This window comes from Stegostoma tigrinum, unplaced genomic scaffold (assembly GCF_030684315.1).
Source record: "Stegostoma tigrinum isolate sSteTig4 unplaced genomic scaffold, sSteTig4.hap1 scaffold_76, whole genome shotgun sequence".
Classification (NCBI taxonomy): Eukaryota; Metazoa; Chordata; class Chondrichthyes; order Orectolobiformes; family Stegostomatidae; genus Stegostoma; species Stegostoma tigrinum.
The window spans coordinates 731986-748106 of NW_026728705.1; positions in this window are offsets into that span (position 1 = coordinate 731986).

The following is a 16121-nucleotide window of genomic DNA, read 5'->3' on the forward strand; positions in this document are numbered from 1 at the left end:
GATTACTGAGTACTAAAAGGATTCTCTATCTTGATAGTGATTACTGTTGCATTTTTACAGAACTTGATTAAAGCTGGAAATGGATCTCCGAGCAACTGTTCATTCGGGAAGATCTTTCCTGTGCAATTATAAATAAAGTTTGGTCAGTTGCATTCAGAATTGATCACGTGGAAATTTATGCCAGATCTTCCAAAGCCATGAGCTTCTGTTTTACTCAATCTTATACAGCGGCACACATTCACGAAATTTCGTTACATTTAAAGTTAGAGACTGTTTCTCAAAGTTTCCCCTGACCACACCCCATCCCCAGTCCCTCATCCACCCACAGACCCTCTCTCTCTCTCTGAGAAATGCACTCCTTGTGCGACTGCAAGCGAGTTTTTCAAAATATTTTGGTAACGGTTTTTTGGTGCGACAGGAATTCAGCTCCTATCTTTTATTTTTCGTCGATGGTTTTGAATGCCTGACTTCTCGTTATTGGTTCACTTGAAAGAAGGAACTTCCCCCTTTTTCCTGTCTCCACAACTCAAATCATCTGCAAAATGTCCATGAGATATTCCTTTCGTTAGTGTGAGCATTTCCAACTTTTCTAACATCCCACGTGAATAAAATCCTGTCGCGGTAAACCTCGTTGGCGTTTTCTGGAATGTTTTAACACCCCAGTAAGCTCCATCATGCCCTTCCTTTTCAAATAATAGATTCACTAGAGTGTGGAAAGTACCATTCGGCTGATCAAGTCTGCCCCGACCCTTGAAAAAATATCCCACCCAGACCTAGCGGGCTGCCCTATCTCTGCATTAACCATGGCTTAGCCGACACGTCCCTGACAGCGCAGAGCAATTTAGCAAGGCCAATACACCGAACCTGCCCATCGAACAACAGGGTAACCACTGAGACACTGTACGATCCTAGTAAACCCTGTCTGTGTCATATCTGATATCTTTACAACCGTGAACCCCAGTAAGCACCATTTGTGCCCTTCCTGCTATCTTTATACCCTGGAAACCCAGTTTAGTGAAAGCACGCTGGACCCACGAACCCAAATTCAGTGCAGAAAAACTCTCCTCTGCACCGTACAATCTCATTAGCGCTGCAGGAAAGGTATTTGCTGTTACTGCACTCAAATCGGGATCGGTTTACCCGGTGCCTTCCTCAGATTTCTGCTTCCAGTAAACACTTCACTCCGGAACAAATCTATCAAATCGTTTACATTTGAACACAGACACAAGGTGCAGCATGCAGAAGGCATGTGTTGGCAATTTCACTGACACTCTGTCTCCCCCGGGGATGCAGTCCTGCCCAGCACTGAGTCAGACAGCACCGTTCTTCCTCTGACATGTCCCATAGAGGATGAATGGACAGATATTAATAACCCACACCTGTGAACGGAGCGGGCAATTTCAAATTCCTAAGGGAGACACAACTCAGAGTCAGAGATAATAGAATCCCGACAATGCAGATGGACATCGTTCAGCCCAAGCATCTGCTGGCTGAAACAAGTCTCTGCCTCTTACCTTAAATCTACGGCTCCATGGTGATCGATCAAAGAGAAACAGCACCTTCAGTCTCACCTGTTCGCATGCCTCATTAGTTTGCATATCTCGATCACCTTCCCTCGCAATCACCCCCGCTCTAAGAAAACAACACCAGTATGTCCAATCTCTCTTTGTAACTGAAACTCTTCAGCCCGGGCAATATCCTTGTAAACCCCATTTGCACCGTTCCCAATAGGAGCACATCTCTCTAAGAGGAGAATTGCAGAACTGCACACAATGCTGTCTCTGTAACGGAATGAACAAATGAAATAAATTATTCAAACAGCTACAGAAACTGTTCCTTTCCATTAAAGACTCTTTTGCTCAATCGTATCCTGTGTCTTTTCCCTGAAACTGATGCTCCAACAATCACTGGTCCATGTCAGTAAAAGATATTCATCTCCCAACTGTGGCAACTAAATGGATCGACTGATTTGAAAGCCCACATGGTGAGATTGGGGCAGGCTCACCCAGCAACAATGACCGCAACAGCAGAGGCTAAATGGTGTGAATATGGAAGTGTGTGATAGATTGTGCAGTGCCTTAGCGAAGTGGGAGAAGGGACGTAAAGGACAGTTAATGATTGTGGGATGGAGAAAAATCTGTGGGAAGAGATGGGTTTGTATTCTGAGACATCAAACGCAGACATGGGAGAGGGCGGGTGTTTGAGGGAATAAATTCATCACCTGGGAGAATATTTTCATGCGAATCAATTAATTCCTTATCGAAGGATGATTCACAAGGAGCAAAATGGGAAGAACACCCATTGCTACGGCTCAGATAAGAACTGAGGATGCTTCGGCCACCACGCAGAGTACTAAACACTGTACACGCATGGCCACATAGGAAGACACCCTGGAAAAGTGTGACAAGTACAATGGCTGAGAATGTGTTAGGAACAGCTCCAGAAATACAATGGGAATACTTGGCGAACTTTGGACTAACATGTGAGAATGCAGAGCGAGCTGAATCTTTAACTTCGATGCCTCTAGAATCCATTAACTGAGATGATATTATTGAAATGTAATTTCGGGAAGAATGTAGTTTAACATCGGATACTTCACCATTTCGCTCACACAAGGAAGTCACCACTGCTGCAGATGGCCATATAATCCCAGTTCGCTCGCGCAGAATTAGAACAAAACAGTGGCACAGCAGGGGAGATGCAACCAGAAACGGGGTTGGAAATGAACAAATAGAGAACCTTCTTTCCTGCCTACTATGCCACTAATGTTGGTGTCGTTTGTGAACTTACTATCCATGCCTTCTATAAGTTCTGTTGTTTCTGGTGTGGATCAATGATTTAGATGCAGCTGCAGTGGCTGTGATTTAGATGTTTACAGATGTTGCAACAATTGGTCACATGGTTAACCATGAGGAAGCAAGCTGTGGGCTGCACGGGGATATTAAATAATTAGGAAGAAAATGGTGACAGGAATTCAATCCAGGGAAGTGGCTGATAATGAAACTGGGAAGTGTAAACTATGGGAGTGCACAAAAACAGAAAGGGCACTGAGTAGGTTTGAGTAAAGAAGAGAGCTTGGATGGGCCTTCACAGATCCATGAAGGTGGTTGGATGGGCCAATCAGGTGCCTGAGAGAGGGCTTGAGGACTGGCTCTTTAGAGACCATCTAGAGGACTGAACACAAAATTGGTCACTGCTCTAAACAACTGGAAAAAGAATCATAAGGCAGAAGATGGAGGGCAGAAATAGGCCACTTGGTCCATCAAGCCGTCTCCACCACTCAGTGAGATCACCCCTTATACTGCTCCAACTCAGGGTGGAATGTTCCTTACAGGGGAACTTACAGATGGGGTTGTTCTGATGCACTGTCTGCTCTTGCCCATTCAGGCCGTGCTGTGCATGGGCTGTGTGAGTTACTCTGGTGCATATTGCAGATGGTGGATTCCGTTGCCACTGTGCCTCGGTGTTGAAGGGAGTTGATATTGAAATTACTGAATGCGATGCCAGTTAAGGGGACTGCCTTTCCTGCACTGTATCACGTTTCATGAGTGTTGTTGTAGCTGCACCAATCCAAGCAAATGGACAGTAGCCCATAACACTACTGACTTGTGCCTTGCAGGCGATGCACAGGCTTCCGGGAGTCAAAAGTTGATTTAATCACAAAACTTCGATTCACTTGTAGCAACAAAATTACATGGCAGTTCCAGTTCTGTTTCTCCCCGACATTTGTCTCCAGGATGTTAGAGTGGGAAATTCAGTGAAGATTAATGAAAATAAAGTCAATGGGATATGAAATCATCAACAAGCATTCTCACTTCTGCATTATGGAGTCAGGGTGAAGAAGGGTAAGGAGTCAGCAGTGTGTAAAAGGGGAATATAAGTGTAATGGAGAGAGACACTGTAGTATATACCATACAGGAGTAAATAAACATGGACAAATAACACAGAGTAGGGCTGAGTGAAATACGTCCATATTGAAGGCATTATTATTGTAGCTCAGGTATTCAACGTTATATCCATAACAGGGAACAGTCAGCAGACACTTCGGCTTCAGAAATCATCTGTATAATTTAAGATAGTCACATAAGTGTCACTCCTAAAAGGAAAGGCATGTACTGAGAACTTGTGCTGTGTTACAGATAAACTCTGAGAAAGTGTAATTCTTGTTGAAATTACGGAACAGCATCTTACTTATGTCAACCATTTACTACAAAAAAAATTATTTTGTACTTCGTGAATTGAGGGGGCGAGGGACGGGGTGCATGGGTTGGGGAGGAAGTGAGCGAGGGAGGGAGGGATGGGAGGGACTGAGCTACAGGGTGGGAGCAATTGGTGGGGATGGATCGAGGGACGGCGACGGAGTGAGGGATGGGGAGTGAGTGAGTGAGTGAGAGACAGATTGAAGGAGCGAGGGATGGGGAGCAACAGACAGGGAGCGAATGAGCAAAGGCAGGGAGTGGGCGAGTGAGGGATGGATTCAGGGGATCAAGGGATGGGAAGGGAGGGACGGAGGAGGAAATGAGCGAGGGATGTGGAGGGAGCAAGGAAGGGAATGAGTAAAGTGAAGGGAGGGAGTGATGGACAGGGATGGAGAGAGGGAGGGAGATAGGGACAGAGAGGGAGCGAAAGCGAAGAGACAGGGAGGGAGGGAGCAACAGGGAGCGAGGGATGGAGCAGGAGTGAGGGAAGGACGGACAGGAAGGGAGGCAGCAAGGGTCGGAAAGGGAGGGAGATAGGGAGAGAGAGACAGTGTGAGGGAGGGACTGAGGGACGGTGAGGGAGTGAGGGAAAGGGAGGGAGTGAGGAAGTGACTGAGCGATGGATGGTGTGAGACAGTGAGGGACAGAGAGGGAGAGAGTGATGGATGAGGAGTGAGCAATGTAGTAAGGGATGGGGAGGGAGGCAGCAAGGGACAGGGAAGGAGTGAGGGAGGGAGCAATGGATGTCTAGGGAGCAAGAGAGTGAGTGAGGAAGGGAAGGCCCATAGCAAGGGCTGGGAGCGAGGGAGAGAGCGACAGGAGTGAGGGACAAGGGAGGAAGCCAGGGAAGGGAGCAAGGGACGGGGAGGGAGTGAGGGACAGTGTGGCAGTGAAGGACAGGGAGGGAGCGAGAGACATGGAGGGAGAGGGAGGGAAACAGGGAAGGAGAGGGGCGGAGCTAGGATAGGGAGGGATACAGGGAGGACAGGGAGGGACTGGAATGGAGGGAGAGAGTGAGTGAAAGAGGGATGTCAAAGGACCAAGGGATGGGAGGGAGGGAGGGAGCAAGGGGCGGGGAGTGAAGGACCGGGAGGGAGCAACGGAGTGAGGGATAGGGAGGGAGGAAGGGAATGCAGGACAGAGACCAAGCAAAGGGGGAAGCAAAGGAAAGTGTGGAGGAGCAAGGGACGTTGAGGGAGCGAGGGAGTTGGGGACAGCAAGAGAGCTGGGGACAGGGAGAGAGCGAGACACAGGGAACAAGCGGGGTAGCAATTAGTCAGAGCGAGGGACAGGGAGTGAGTGAGGCTAAAACAGGAACGGACGGGGAGGGAGCGTGGGACGGGGAGGGAGTGATGGATTGGGAGGAGTGAGGGAATGTGTGAGCGAAGGATGGATTGAGTGAGCAAGAGACTGAGTGAGGGAATGAGGGACAGAGAGAGGGACGGAGTCAGGGGCAGAGCGAGGGATGGTGAGGGAGAGAGGGAGCGAAGGACAGGCAGTGGGAGAGCAAGCGACGGGGAGTAAGGTAACAAGGGACGGCAAGGTTCCCACCCCAACGAGGGGCGGGGAGGGAGCAAGGGAGTGAGGGACTGGGAAGGAGCAAGTGAGCAAATGCCTGTTAAGAATGGGGAGGGAGGGATCAAGGGACAGGGAGGGAGCGAGGAGCAGCGAGGGAGTGATGGATGGGGACAGAACGATTCAGAGGAGGGAGCGATTGAGTGAGAGACAGAGCAAGGGAGCGAGGGACGATGAGGAAGGGAGGGAGTGAGGGACGGTTAGTGGGTGGGGGGTCCGAGGGATGGAGAGGAGAGAGGGAGGGAACGAGAGAGAGAGAGACAGAGGGATCGAGGGGCAGGGAGGGATGGGGAGGCAACAAGGAAGCGAGGGACGGGGAGGGTGCGAGGAAGTCAGAGAGTGAGGGATACACCGAGAGAGCAAGGGGCAGGGAGGGAGGGAGGGAATGAGGTGCAGGGAATGAGTGAGGTCGGGAACGATGGACAGAGAGGGAGCGAGAGAGGGGGATGAGGGAGGGAAGGACCATAGGAAGGTCTGGGAGTGAGGGAAAGAGAGGCAGGAGTGACGGATGGGAGAGGAATCTATGGAAGGGAGCAATGGATGAGGTGGGAGTGAGGGAGAGGGAGGGATCAAGGGACATCGAGGGAGAGGGAAGGGGACAGGGAAGGAGAGGGGCGGAGCAAGGGATAGGGAGGGATACAGGGAGGGATACAGGGAGGGAGAGGGAGGGATCAAAGACAGGGGCAGGGATGGTCAAGGCAGGGGAGGGGCAGGAAGGGAGCAAAGAACAGGGAGGGATAGACAGGGAGGGGGTGAGGCACAGGGACTGGGGGTCAGGGACGGCGTGAGCGATAGGGAGTGAGTGACAAGGAGGGAGACAGGCAGATTCAGGGAGAGAGTGAGGTACAGGGAGGTAGACAACGTTGAATGGACAGAGAGGGAGCGAGCAACACGGAGAGAGCAAAGCACAGGGACAGGGTTGGCCAGGGAGGGAGCAAGGGACAGGGACAGGGACAGGGTGGCACGGGGGGGAGCGAGGGACAGGACAGGGTGGCACAGCGAGGGAGCAAGGAACAGGGACAGGGAGGGAGCAAGGGACAGGGACAGGGTGGCGCAGGGAGGGAGCAAGGTTCAGGACAGGGTGGAACAGGGAGGGAGCAAGTGACAGGGACAGGGTGACACAGGGAGGGAACATGGGGCAGGGACAGGGAGGGAGCAAGGGACAGGGACAGGGTGGCACATGGAGGGAGCAAGGGACAGGGACAGGGAGGGAGCAAGGGACAGGGACAGGGTGGCACGGGGGGTAGCAAGGGACAGGGACAGGGAGGGAGCAAGGGACCGGGACAGGGTGGCACAGGGAGGGAGCAAGGTTCAGGAAAGGGTGGAACAGGGAAGGAGCAAGTGACAGGGACAGGGTGGCACAGGGAGGGAACAAGGGGCAGGGACAGGGTGGCACATGGAGCGAGCGCGGGTCAGGACATTTTGGTACAGGGAGGGAGCAAGGGACAGCGACAGGGTGGCACAGGGATGGAGCGAGGGACAGGGAGGGAGCGAGGGACAGGGAGGGAGCGAGGGACAGGGAGGGAGTGAGCGAAGAGATCGGGGGGACAGGAAACGAACAAATGACAGGGAAGAACTGGGAGCAAATGAGGGAAAGAGATCGGGGGGACAGGAAAGGAACAAATGACAGGGAGGAACTGGGAGCGAACGAGGGAAAGAGATCGGGGGGACAGGAAAGGAACAAATGACAGGGAGGAACTGGGAGCGAACGAGGGAAAGAGATCGGGGGGACAGGAAAGGAACAAATGACAGTGAGGAACTGGGAGGGAACGAGGCAGCCAGGGATGGGGAGGAAGCAACGTAGCATGGGACAGGGAGGGAGTGAGGGACGGGGAGGGGGAGACGACGAGGGAGCAAGAGAGCTAGGGACAGGGAGGGAGGGACCGGGAGAGAGGGAAAAAGGGACGGGGAGGGAGGAAGTGAGGGAGGGGAGTGGGGCGGGACGGAGGGATGGCGAGGGAGGGAGGGATGGTGAGGGAAAGAGGGAGGGAGCGAGGGACAGGGAGGGAGCAAGGGATTGGGAGAGAGCGTGGGACAGGAATGGTGAAAGGGAGGAGGGAGCGAGGGATTTGGACTGGGAGGGACATGGAGTGAGGGATATGGTGGGAGTTAGGGACCGGGAAGGGTTGAGGGACGACGAGGGAGTATTGGGGAGGGAGCGAGGGTGTGAGGAATGGTGAGGGAGCAAGGGATGGGGTTGGAGCAAAGGACGAGAAAGGAGCAATGGGAAGGGAATGATGGAGTGAGCGACAAGGAGGGAGGGAGTGAGTGACAGGGACGGAGGGAGAGATCAACACGAGTACTGGCTAGGGTACAGGGGCTCGGGACCCAGAGAGCCAGTTACAGGGCGAGGAGCCAGGGGGCTACAGAGATAAGTGAGGGACTTGAAGGGAAAGAGGAGGACAAGGAAGGGGGGCAGAGAGAGAGAGAAAGTGGGTCAGAGATAGAGAGGGAGAGACATGGAAACAGAAGCAGCGTAAGAGGTGAGAGTGAGAGGGGAGGAGACAGATAAAGGTTACAGAGGGGGATGGGGACGGAGAGAGTGAAAGAGTGTGATAGGGGATGAGGAGTGGTGGGGTCAGAGGGAAAATACAGAGTCAGTGATGGGGTTCACACAGTGCAGAGGGTGAGAGAACGGGGTGCGGACATTCGAGGAGGAGGGAGACAGAGAGACAGGACACAAGGAGAGAGGGAGGGAGTGGTTTGGACAGGGTGGGTGAAAAGAGAGAAGGAAGGGAGTAGAGAGAGGGATGGGGAGCAGGGGCGTATGGAGAAATGTGTGTCAGAGAGGGAGAGAGTGAGCGAGGAGGGACAGGAGAGAGAGAAAGAGACAGAGATGGACCAGAGGTGAACACAAGGACAGAGTGACTTAAAACCAACTCTTAAGCTCAGTCCCAAAATCCTCCCATTTCCTTGGGGCCGAGTCTGTCTCTCTCCAGCTGAGCTACTTCAACACAAAGACAAACAACAATATAGTTTGCTGTGCTGCTTGGCACATTTTAATGAACGTTAATTACATATTGAAGTTATGGATGCAGTAAGTGTGATGGTGCCTTTTCGCTTTGGCCTGTGAGTTGAGAGAAACATTGACATGTTTCCCTGTAACCCCCTGTGGGATAAGGTTGGATAAACTAGCCCAACACTCAATCTGTTACCATCGCGACAGGCAGCTTCATTGCTGAAACATTGAACTGAAATGAGAAAATCCTCGATCGATTGTTTAATGAGTGAATTTGACTGATCGATGAATTTTGGGATAGGGATATTTCAGCACATTCTTCAGCTGCTGCCTGAACTGAGTCTGGGTCACGGCATAAATCGCAGTGTTTGTGCAGCAACTGAAGAGCTGCAGCATGAAGCCCAATTCCTGCACAAAGCGATGTAGATGCACAGAGCCACACCCGAAATCATACATCCGGGCCCAAATAGAATAAACCATTAATATTGACCATAACAGGATGAAATTGGCTGAGATCACAAAAAGTAAAATGACGGATTTTTTTTCGACTTCTCATTTCTGTGTCACACTGACCGTCCCCATTGGTGTGAGCCCGGAGTCTCCTGCGGGCTCTGCTGGTCACTAAAATGTGTCTGACGGTGAAAACATTGAGCAGCAGAATCAGGAAAAATGGGAGAGTCGGGGTTAGAATGTGGTGGAGGAACTCGATTGTGACCCAGGCACGAGATGATTGAACATCGATTGTTACATCACAAAAACAGGGAGTGTTCACCAGCCAATAGTGAGCTGTGAGCATAAAATACCAGAAAATGTTCTTTAAACAGCTCAGTACAGCCACTGTTCACAGAACCACAGCCGCCGTTTTCTCACTGCAATATTTAGTTTTCAGCTTCTGGCAACAAATGGCCACAAATCGATCAAAGATGAAAGTGACGGTGAACCAAACAGAACAGTCAGTTGTTGCATAGAGCAGGATGGCGTGGATATTGCACACGGGGATGTACAACAGGAAATAAAACTGTTCCCGATAAACAATGGGAATGTGTCTCATTATCAGGTCGAGGATAATGACCAGTAGATCCGCCACTGCCATGGCCCCCAGGTAACGTCTGACCCATGGAGACAATCCACAATCTTTTTAAAGCAGGACTTAGATCGTCACTACGTTAACTGTGAGGAACGGAAACAAATAAATTATACATCAGCCTGGAAGCAAAGTTACCAGTTTGATTGAGGACTCAGTGACATTTGCAAATGTATCACTGATTTATTGAAAAAAAAGATGAAGTTAAAATAACAAACAGGAATGTCTTTTTTTTTACAAGAAACGTAATGTAAAACACAAGAAACACTCGCTCCCCTAACACACAGATAAACATCCATAAGAACAGATGGTTTCTAGAACATTCCCATGGACTCGATCACTTGAGAGCAGGCACAGGTTACTTCTTTACAGTTCCTGATATAAAGGTTGATGACGTTGCCTTCCTGAAGGATTCTCTCCCAGGTCTCTAAAGACAAACAGAGTTTGGAAATTTGTGTCTCTTCGTCTAAATTGTGGTCAATTTTTGTTTGTGAAGATACATGAACGGAGGGAAAATGTATTCACCCCTTTAACTGCCTGAGGGGAATTTGAAACAGTGTCTCCTTCTCTCCGGAACGGGGTCTTTTCCGTTGGGATCTTATCTTTTGTTCAATGAACTGACATCCAACCGTTCACAAACCATGTCAGTTGTAGAATGTTCCAGGGAATGTCGGATACAGAATGTTCTGGGAAATGTCGGATGCAGAATGTGATGGAGACATAAAGATCCACTTCACAAAAGCCCTTCTGTCCATCGGTTTTGGTGAGGCCCACTCAACCTCGCGGTGGAAATCTCACCCCAAACTCAACACAACTCGCAAACACAAATTAAAGGTATTGCCAGATCAGCTGAAGTGGTCAGTTATCTCACATTAGAACCAGTCCAGACACCACAAACCCTGATGGAATATCTGTCCAGCATGGAGCACTATGCAGACCAGGCCAGTGTCCTGCTCAATACAACCCAGCAATCTGTCCAGAGTGGGACGCTGTGCAGACCTCACCAGTCAAAAAGATATCACTCCAGCACGGTGAGCTGTGCAGACCACACCAGTGCATTGATCTATAAAACCGGACCAGGTATCTCTCCATCACGGGGGGTTGTGAAGTGAAAACCGCTGAACTGATCTGTGAACCTGGAGCCGTTATCCTCCGAGCGTGTATATCTGTACAGACCACCCCAGTGCAGTGCTCAGTAATGCTGTGTTAAATCACTGCCCAGCCTGGGGAAACTTGCAGCCCATTCTGGAAGTGACAGGATGTGCGACTCCCATCCATTTACAGTTCCTTATCTCCATTGTGCCTTGACAAGGGGTGCCATGGGTGTGAAAATCACTGCCAGAGAGAGATGGTGGGGAATCAGTTTAAATATGAAAAATGGGAGGGGTTGGATATATAGACAGAGAGGGGGAGGTTCACAGACAGCACCATGGAAGGATGTGTTCACAAGTTATAGAATGCTGACATGTAGACATTTTGATAGCATCTTGCAACATGGGTCAGTTTTTCAGGAATGATGCGTGAATAGGATATTGGTGTGAGTTCAGATGATGGAGAGTTTTGAATGAGCATTTGTTCTGCATTTGTGACTGAGAGTGTGGTGAGCACAGTCTTTGACTCATTGGGCTAAATCTAACAATAATGTTTCTCAGTGACATTTTAATTGAGTGTGACAGAGGGATAGTCTGCAGGAGGCTGAGCTAGTTTTCTGTTGTTATCTTATCAAACTCCCCTCATTATCTACCTACGCCAGCACATGCCATTCCTCTCATTCAATGCCAGTCTGACTCTCCCAACCATCATGGCTGGTAATAGTTCCCATCGCCTGGATGGCTCAGGTATCCCATGACACCTGGCGCAGGTGCCATCATTAAAAAGCCAATGGGCACACATTTGAACTTTCTCAGTTCGGAGCCAGCCTGCACGGTTTACACCGAGCCTTGCAGATAAGGGGCAATTGCACCAAGATTTGTCGAAAGGGACACGGAAGTCCTGATGGATGGCTTAGTACAAAGGAGGAGCATTCTTTTAGCAGAGGAAGCCACACCGAACATGATCTGAGCTCACCACCCAGTTCAGTGCAGTATCTGCAGTCTGAAGAAATGTCCAGGACAGGCAATAATAACCTTCCCCGCTCTGTCAGGATAAGTATCACCGTATTCTCTCTGCTCCATCTCTCTCTTTCTCTCTCTCTCTCTCTGTCTCACACACACAGACACACACACATACACACACATACTGCCCGACACTGAAAACACTGCATCAATCCAACACTGTCGACTGATTCAATCTGGATACCTCACATTCACCTTCATTCCCTCCCTTTCCCACATTCCTAGAGAACCAGGCTGGAAGCAGGCAGAAAGGGCGAAGCAGGGCGGTGGTGGTCCCCACATCAGTTCCCTTACCCACCTTCCCCCGCCGCATGGGGAGGGCCCTGGAATGAGCCGGAGAGAACCAGGACGACCTGTGTGGAGATTGCAAAATATTCACATCCCACCGACCGAGTAAGGAGCAATGTTGAGTGAAGGGTAATTCTCACTTTAACCCCACTGTCAGTTCCATTCCCACCTGGCACAGCTTAGAAACCATGTCCCTGATGCAAGCTCCCTTTTATATCGAGCCGGTACAAATGGAATCCCCACGGTCTCGGTGGGCAGGAGGGTGGGCTCACAACACATCGTCTCCACCAGCTCCCAGGAAGGGAGCACGGAGTCTACCTCCTACACCTCCTCCTTCAGATAGCACAGATACTGAAACTAACCTGTAATATTTCTCGTCTCCCAACTTGTCCTTACATTTTCAACAATCAAGCATTGAAAATCTCATAGAGTCACAGACCCATGGAACAACTGAAACACTGTCAAAATCACTGGAGTGAGCAAATAATGATGCACCCACATGGAGTGACTCAAATAATGAAATGCTGTCCATGGAATCACAGAAATCCTGACGCACACCAGATGGAATGAATGAAATATTGACAAACTACAGAGCCAGAGAAATTCTGATAGGCTCCCCTTATTTGTGTAAGTATCGGTGTATTTGTGTGTGTATCTGTGTGGGGCAGGACTGACAGTCTCTGTGCTGTTTGATGTGATGCAATGCCTCCCTCTGCTGGTCTCCACACGCCACTGCACAGGCAACAGCAGAGGATGGGAACCATCAGGGATTTATTCAGAGAGGGCCTTTGAGGGCAGCAGCTCACAACACCGTCCAATCTGATTTCTTCCTCATGTACTTATCTAAATGTCTTTTAAACATGGTAACTGGACCCACTTCCACCATTTTGCCCGGAAGTTCATTCCATTCACGACCAATTCTCTGTAAAATAATTGCCCCTCATGTCTTTTGTTTTAAAGAAGCTTGCTCCTCAAAACTTGAAATATCCCCATCGTCTTGAAATCCTCCACCCTCGGAAAAAGGTACTAACATTCAAATTATCTCTATCCCTCTTGATTTATAAGCCTTCATCAGGTAATCCCGCAACCTCCTACGCACAAGTGAGAAAAGTCCCAGCCCATCCAGCCTCTCCTTATAACTCGAACCATCGATTCCCACCAACATCCCGGGAAATCTCTGCTGATCCCTCTCCAGATTAATATTATCCTTCCGATAACATTGCGACCGGAACTGGACACAGTACTTCAGAAGATGCCGCAAAAACGTCCTGTACAATCTGAAAATGACATCCCAACTCCTGAACTCACAGGTCCGAGCGATGAAGGCCGCGAACTAAGCATCTTTTTAAACACTCTGTCCATATCTGACACAGACTTCACAGAACTGTACCTGACAGTCTATATGCGTTTCTGCAACACTACCAAAGGCCCTAACTTAAATTGGATAAGTCCTGACTGGTTTGTTTTTCAAAAAACAATGTCTCGCATTTATGCAATGTTAACACAATTTGCCCCACCACAGCCCAGTGAGTGATTTTCCCACCCACCCCCCCACACAACCGTGACATGATTTAAAAGACCATCAGGCCCTGATCTGTACAGACCACTTGCCCCTACACCTCCTCCCTCACCCCCACCCCAGGCCCCAAGAAGACTTTCCACATCAAACAGATGTTCACCTGCACATCTGCCAATGTGGTATACTGTGTCCGCTGTTCCTGTTGTGGCCTCCTGCACATTGGCGAAACCAAGCGGGGGCTTGGGGGCCACTTTGCAGAGCACCTACGGTCGGTTCGCAATAAACAACTGCACCTCCCAGCAGCGAACCACTTCAACTCCCCCTCCCATTCCTCAGATGACGTGTCCATCATGGACCTCCTGCAGTGCCACAATGATGCCACCCGAAGGTTGCAGGAACAGCAACTCATATTCCGCTTGGGAACCCTGCAGCCCAATGGTATCAATGTGGACATCACCAGTTTCAAAATCTCCCTTCACCCTACTGCATCCCAAAATCAGCCCTGCTTGTCCCTGCCTCCCTAACCTGTTCTTCCTCTCACCTATCCCCTCCTCCCACCTCAAGCCGCACCCTTATCTCATACCTACAAACCTCATCCCGACCCCTTGACCTGTCCATCCTCCCTGGACTGACTTATCTCCTCCCTACATCCCCACCTACACTCAACTTTACTGGCTTCATCCCTGTCTCTTTCTCTTGTCTGTCTCCTCTCCACCTATCTTCTCCTCTCTCCATCTTCGATCCACCTCTCCCTCTCTGCCATTTTATTTCAGAACCCTCTCCCCCTCCCCCATTTCTGATGAAGGGTCTAGGCCCGAAACGTCAGCTTTCCTGCTCCGAAGATGCTACTTGTCCTGCTGTGCTCATCCAGCTCCACACTTTGTTAACTAGAGTTAAATTTGGACAACTTGATGTCTGTTGTGAGGAAAATACTGGAATCTTTTATGAGGACAGTGAAAACTAGACGCTTGTGGAATGATGACGTGACTTGGCAGAATCAACTTCGGTTCAGGAAAGGGAAGTCATCTTTGTCAATCCTGTGGAGCTTGTGTTCATTAAAATGTCTGTAAATTTCAGATGTGTGTCCAAATTATCCCCAGAAATGTCTTCCATTGCTGCTTCACCATGTTCCCTGCTAAGATTCTATTCCTATTAACTTTGGCCAGTTCCTCCCTCATGATTTTTTTTTAGTTTCTTGACTCAATTGTAATTGTGTCACATCCAAATGCAAACAATACATTTAAACTGAAAGAGGGAGCTTTGAGAGATAAAACATGGAGAAAGATTCGAGTATTCATTAACTTGATTTATGTCATGTATGTATGAAAGAGAGAAAGAGGGAGAATATGGATGATGAGATGTACAAATAGAGAAAAGTAGGTTATCGACAGAAGTGGATGTACTTTCCTATTTGTTTTGGCAATTCCTGTGTGTGTGGTCTTTTACCCATTGGATGTACGACTGAGTAATATGTAAATAATAGTTGAAGCATCCACACATGAGAACCAAAGGGAGTGGTGCATTTGAATTTACAGAATACATATTTTTGACATGGGTGCACACAAATGAGTGTGTAAAGCTGGAGTCCAGAGGAAAGGGGAAATATACTACTTGGATCGTGAATTGTTTATTTGAGACAATACAGAAAGTTGAGCCCTTTTCCAGACCAAATGCTGTTACTTATGGGGTATCACATATATCAGTGTTTGGACCGCAGTAATTTGAAAGGCGAATAAACAATTTGGATGTGGCCAGCAATAGCGTTAATCTCATTTTGTAACGGTTAATCGGTGCAAGGTTGGGAAGTGTTGTTGTCCAAAAGGACCTGCATGTCCTTGATCAATCGTCGCCAAAATAGTACAAACAGGTGTATCAGTAATGAGAGAAGTAAATGGTATGTTGTCCTTCATTGCAAGATGATTCAAGTGCATAAATAAAATCATAATAAGCTCTACACTTTGTTCTCGCGGAATATAGATTGACATTTGAGTAGAACATTGCACGGTCAAAAATGCCGTCTTTCGGAAGGAGCAATAAATCTAGTCTGACCTCTCAATCAGGTGCTCAATTTTGCCCAGAAATGTTTTGAGGAGGACCAAATAATTCCTATCATTCTGGTTAACATTTGCCCCTTTAACAACGCTATGAGTACAGATAATCTTAATGATGGATTTCATTTTTAGCTGTGGGTGCTGTGTGGAAACATTTTCACAATTGTTACACAATAAAATAAAATATCTTTGATGAGTGACCTTACAGGCGTTTGCACAGTCATAAGGGACACAGGAGTGGAAACAGCCAAGGTCTTTTCCCCGGGGGGGGGGAGTCCAAAACGAGAGGCCACAGCTTTAAGAGGAGAGGGGAAAGGTTTAAAAGGGACTTA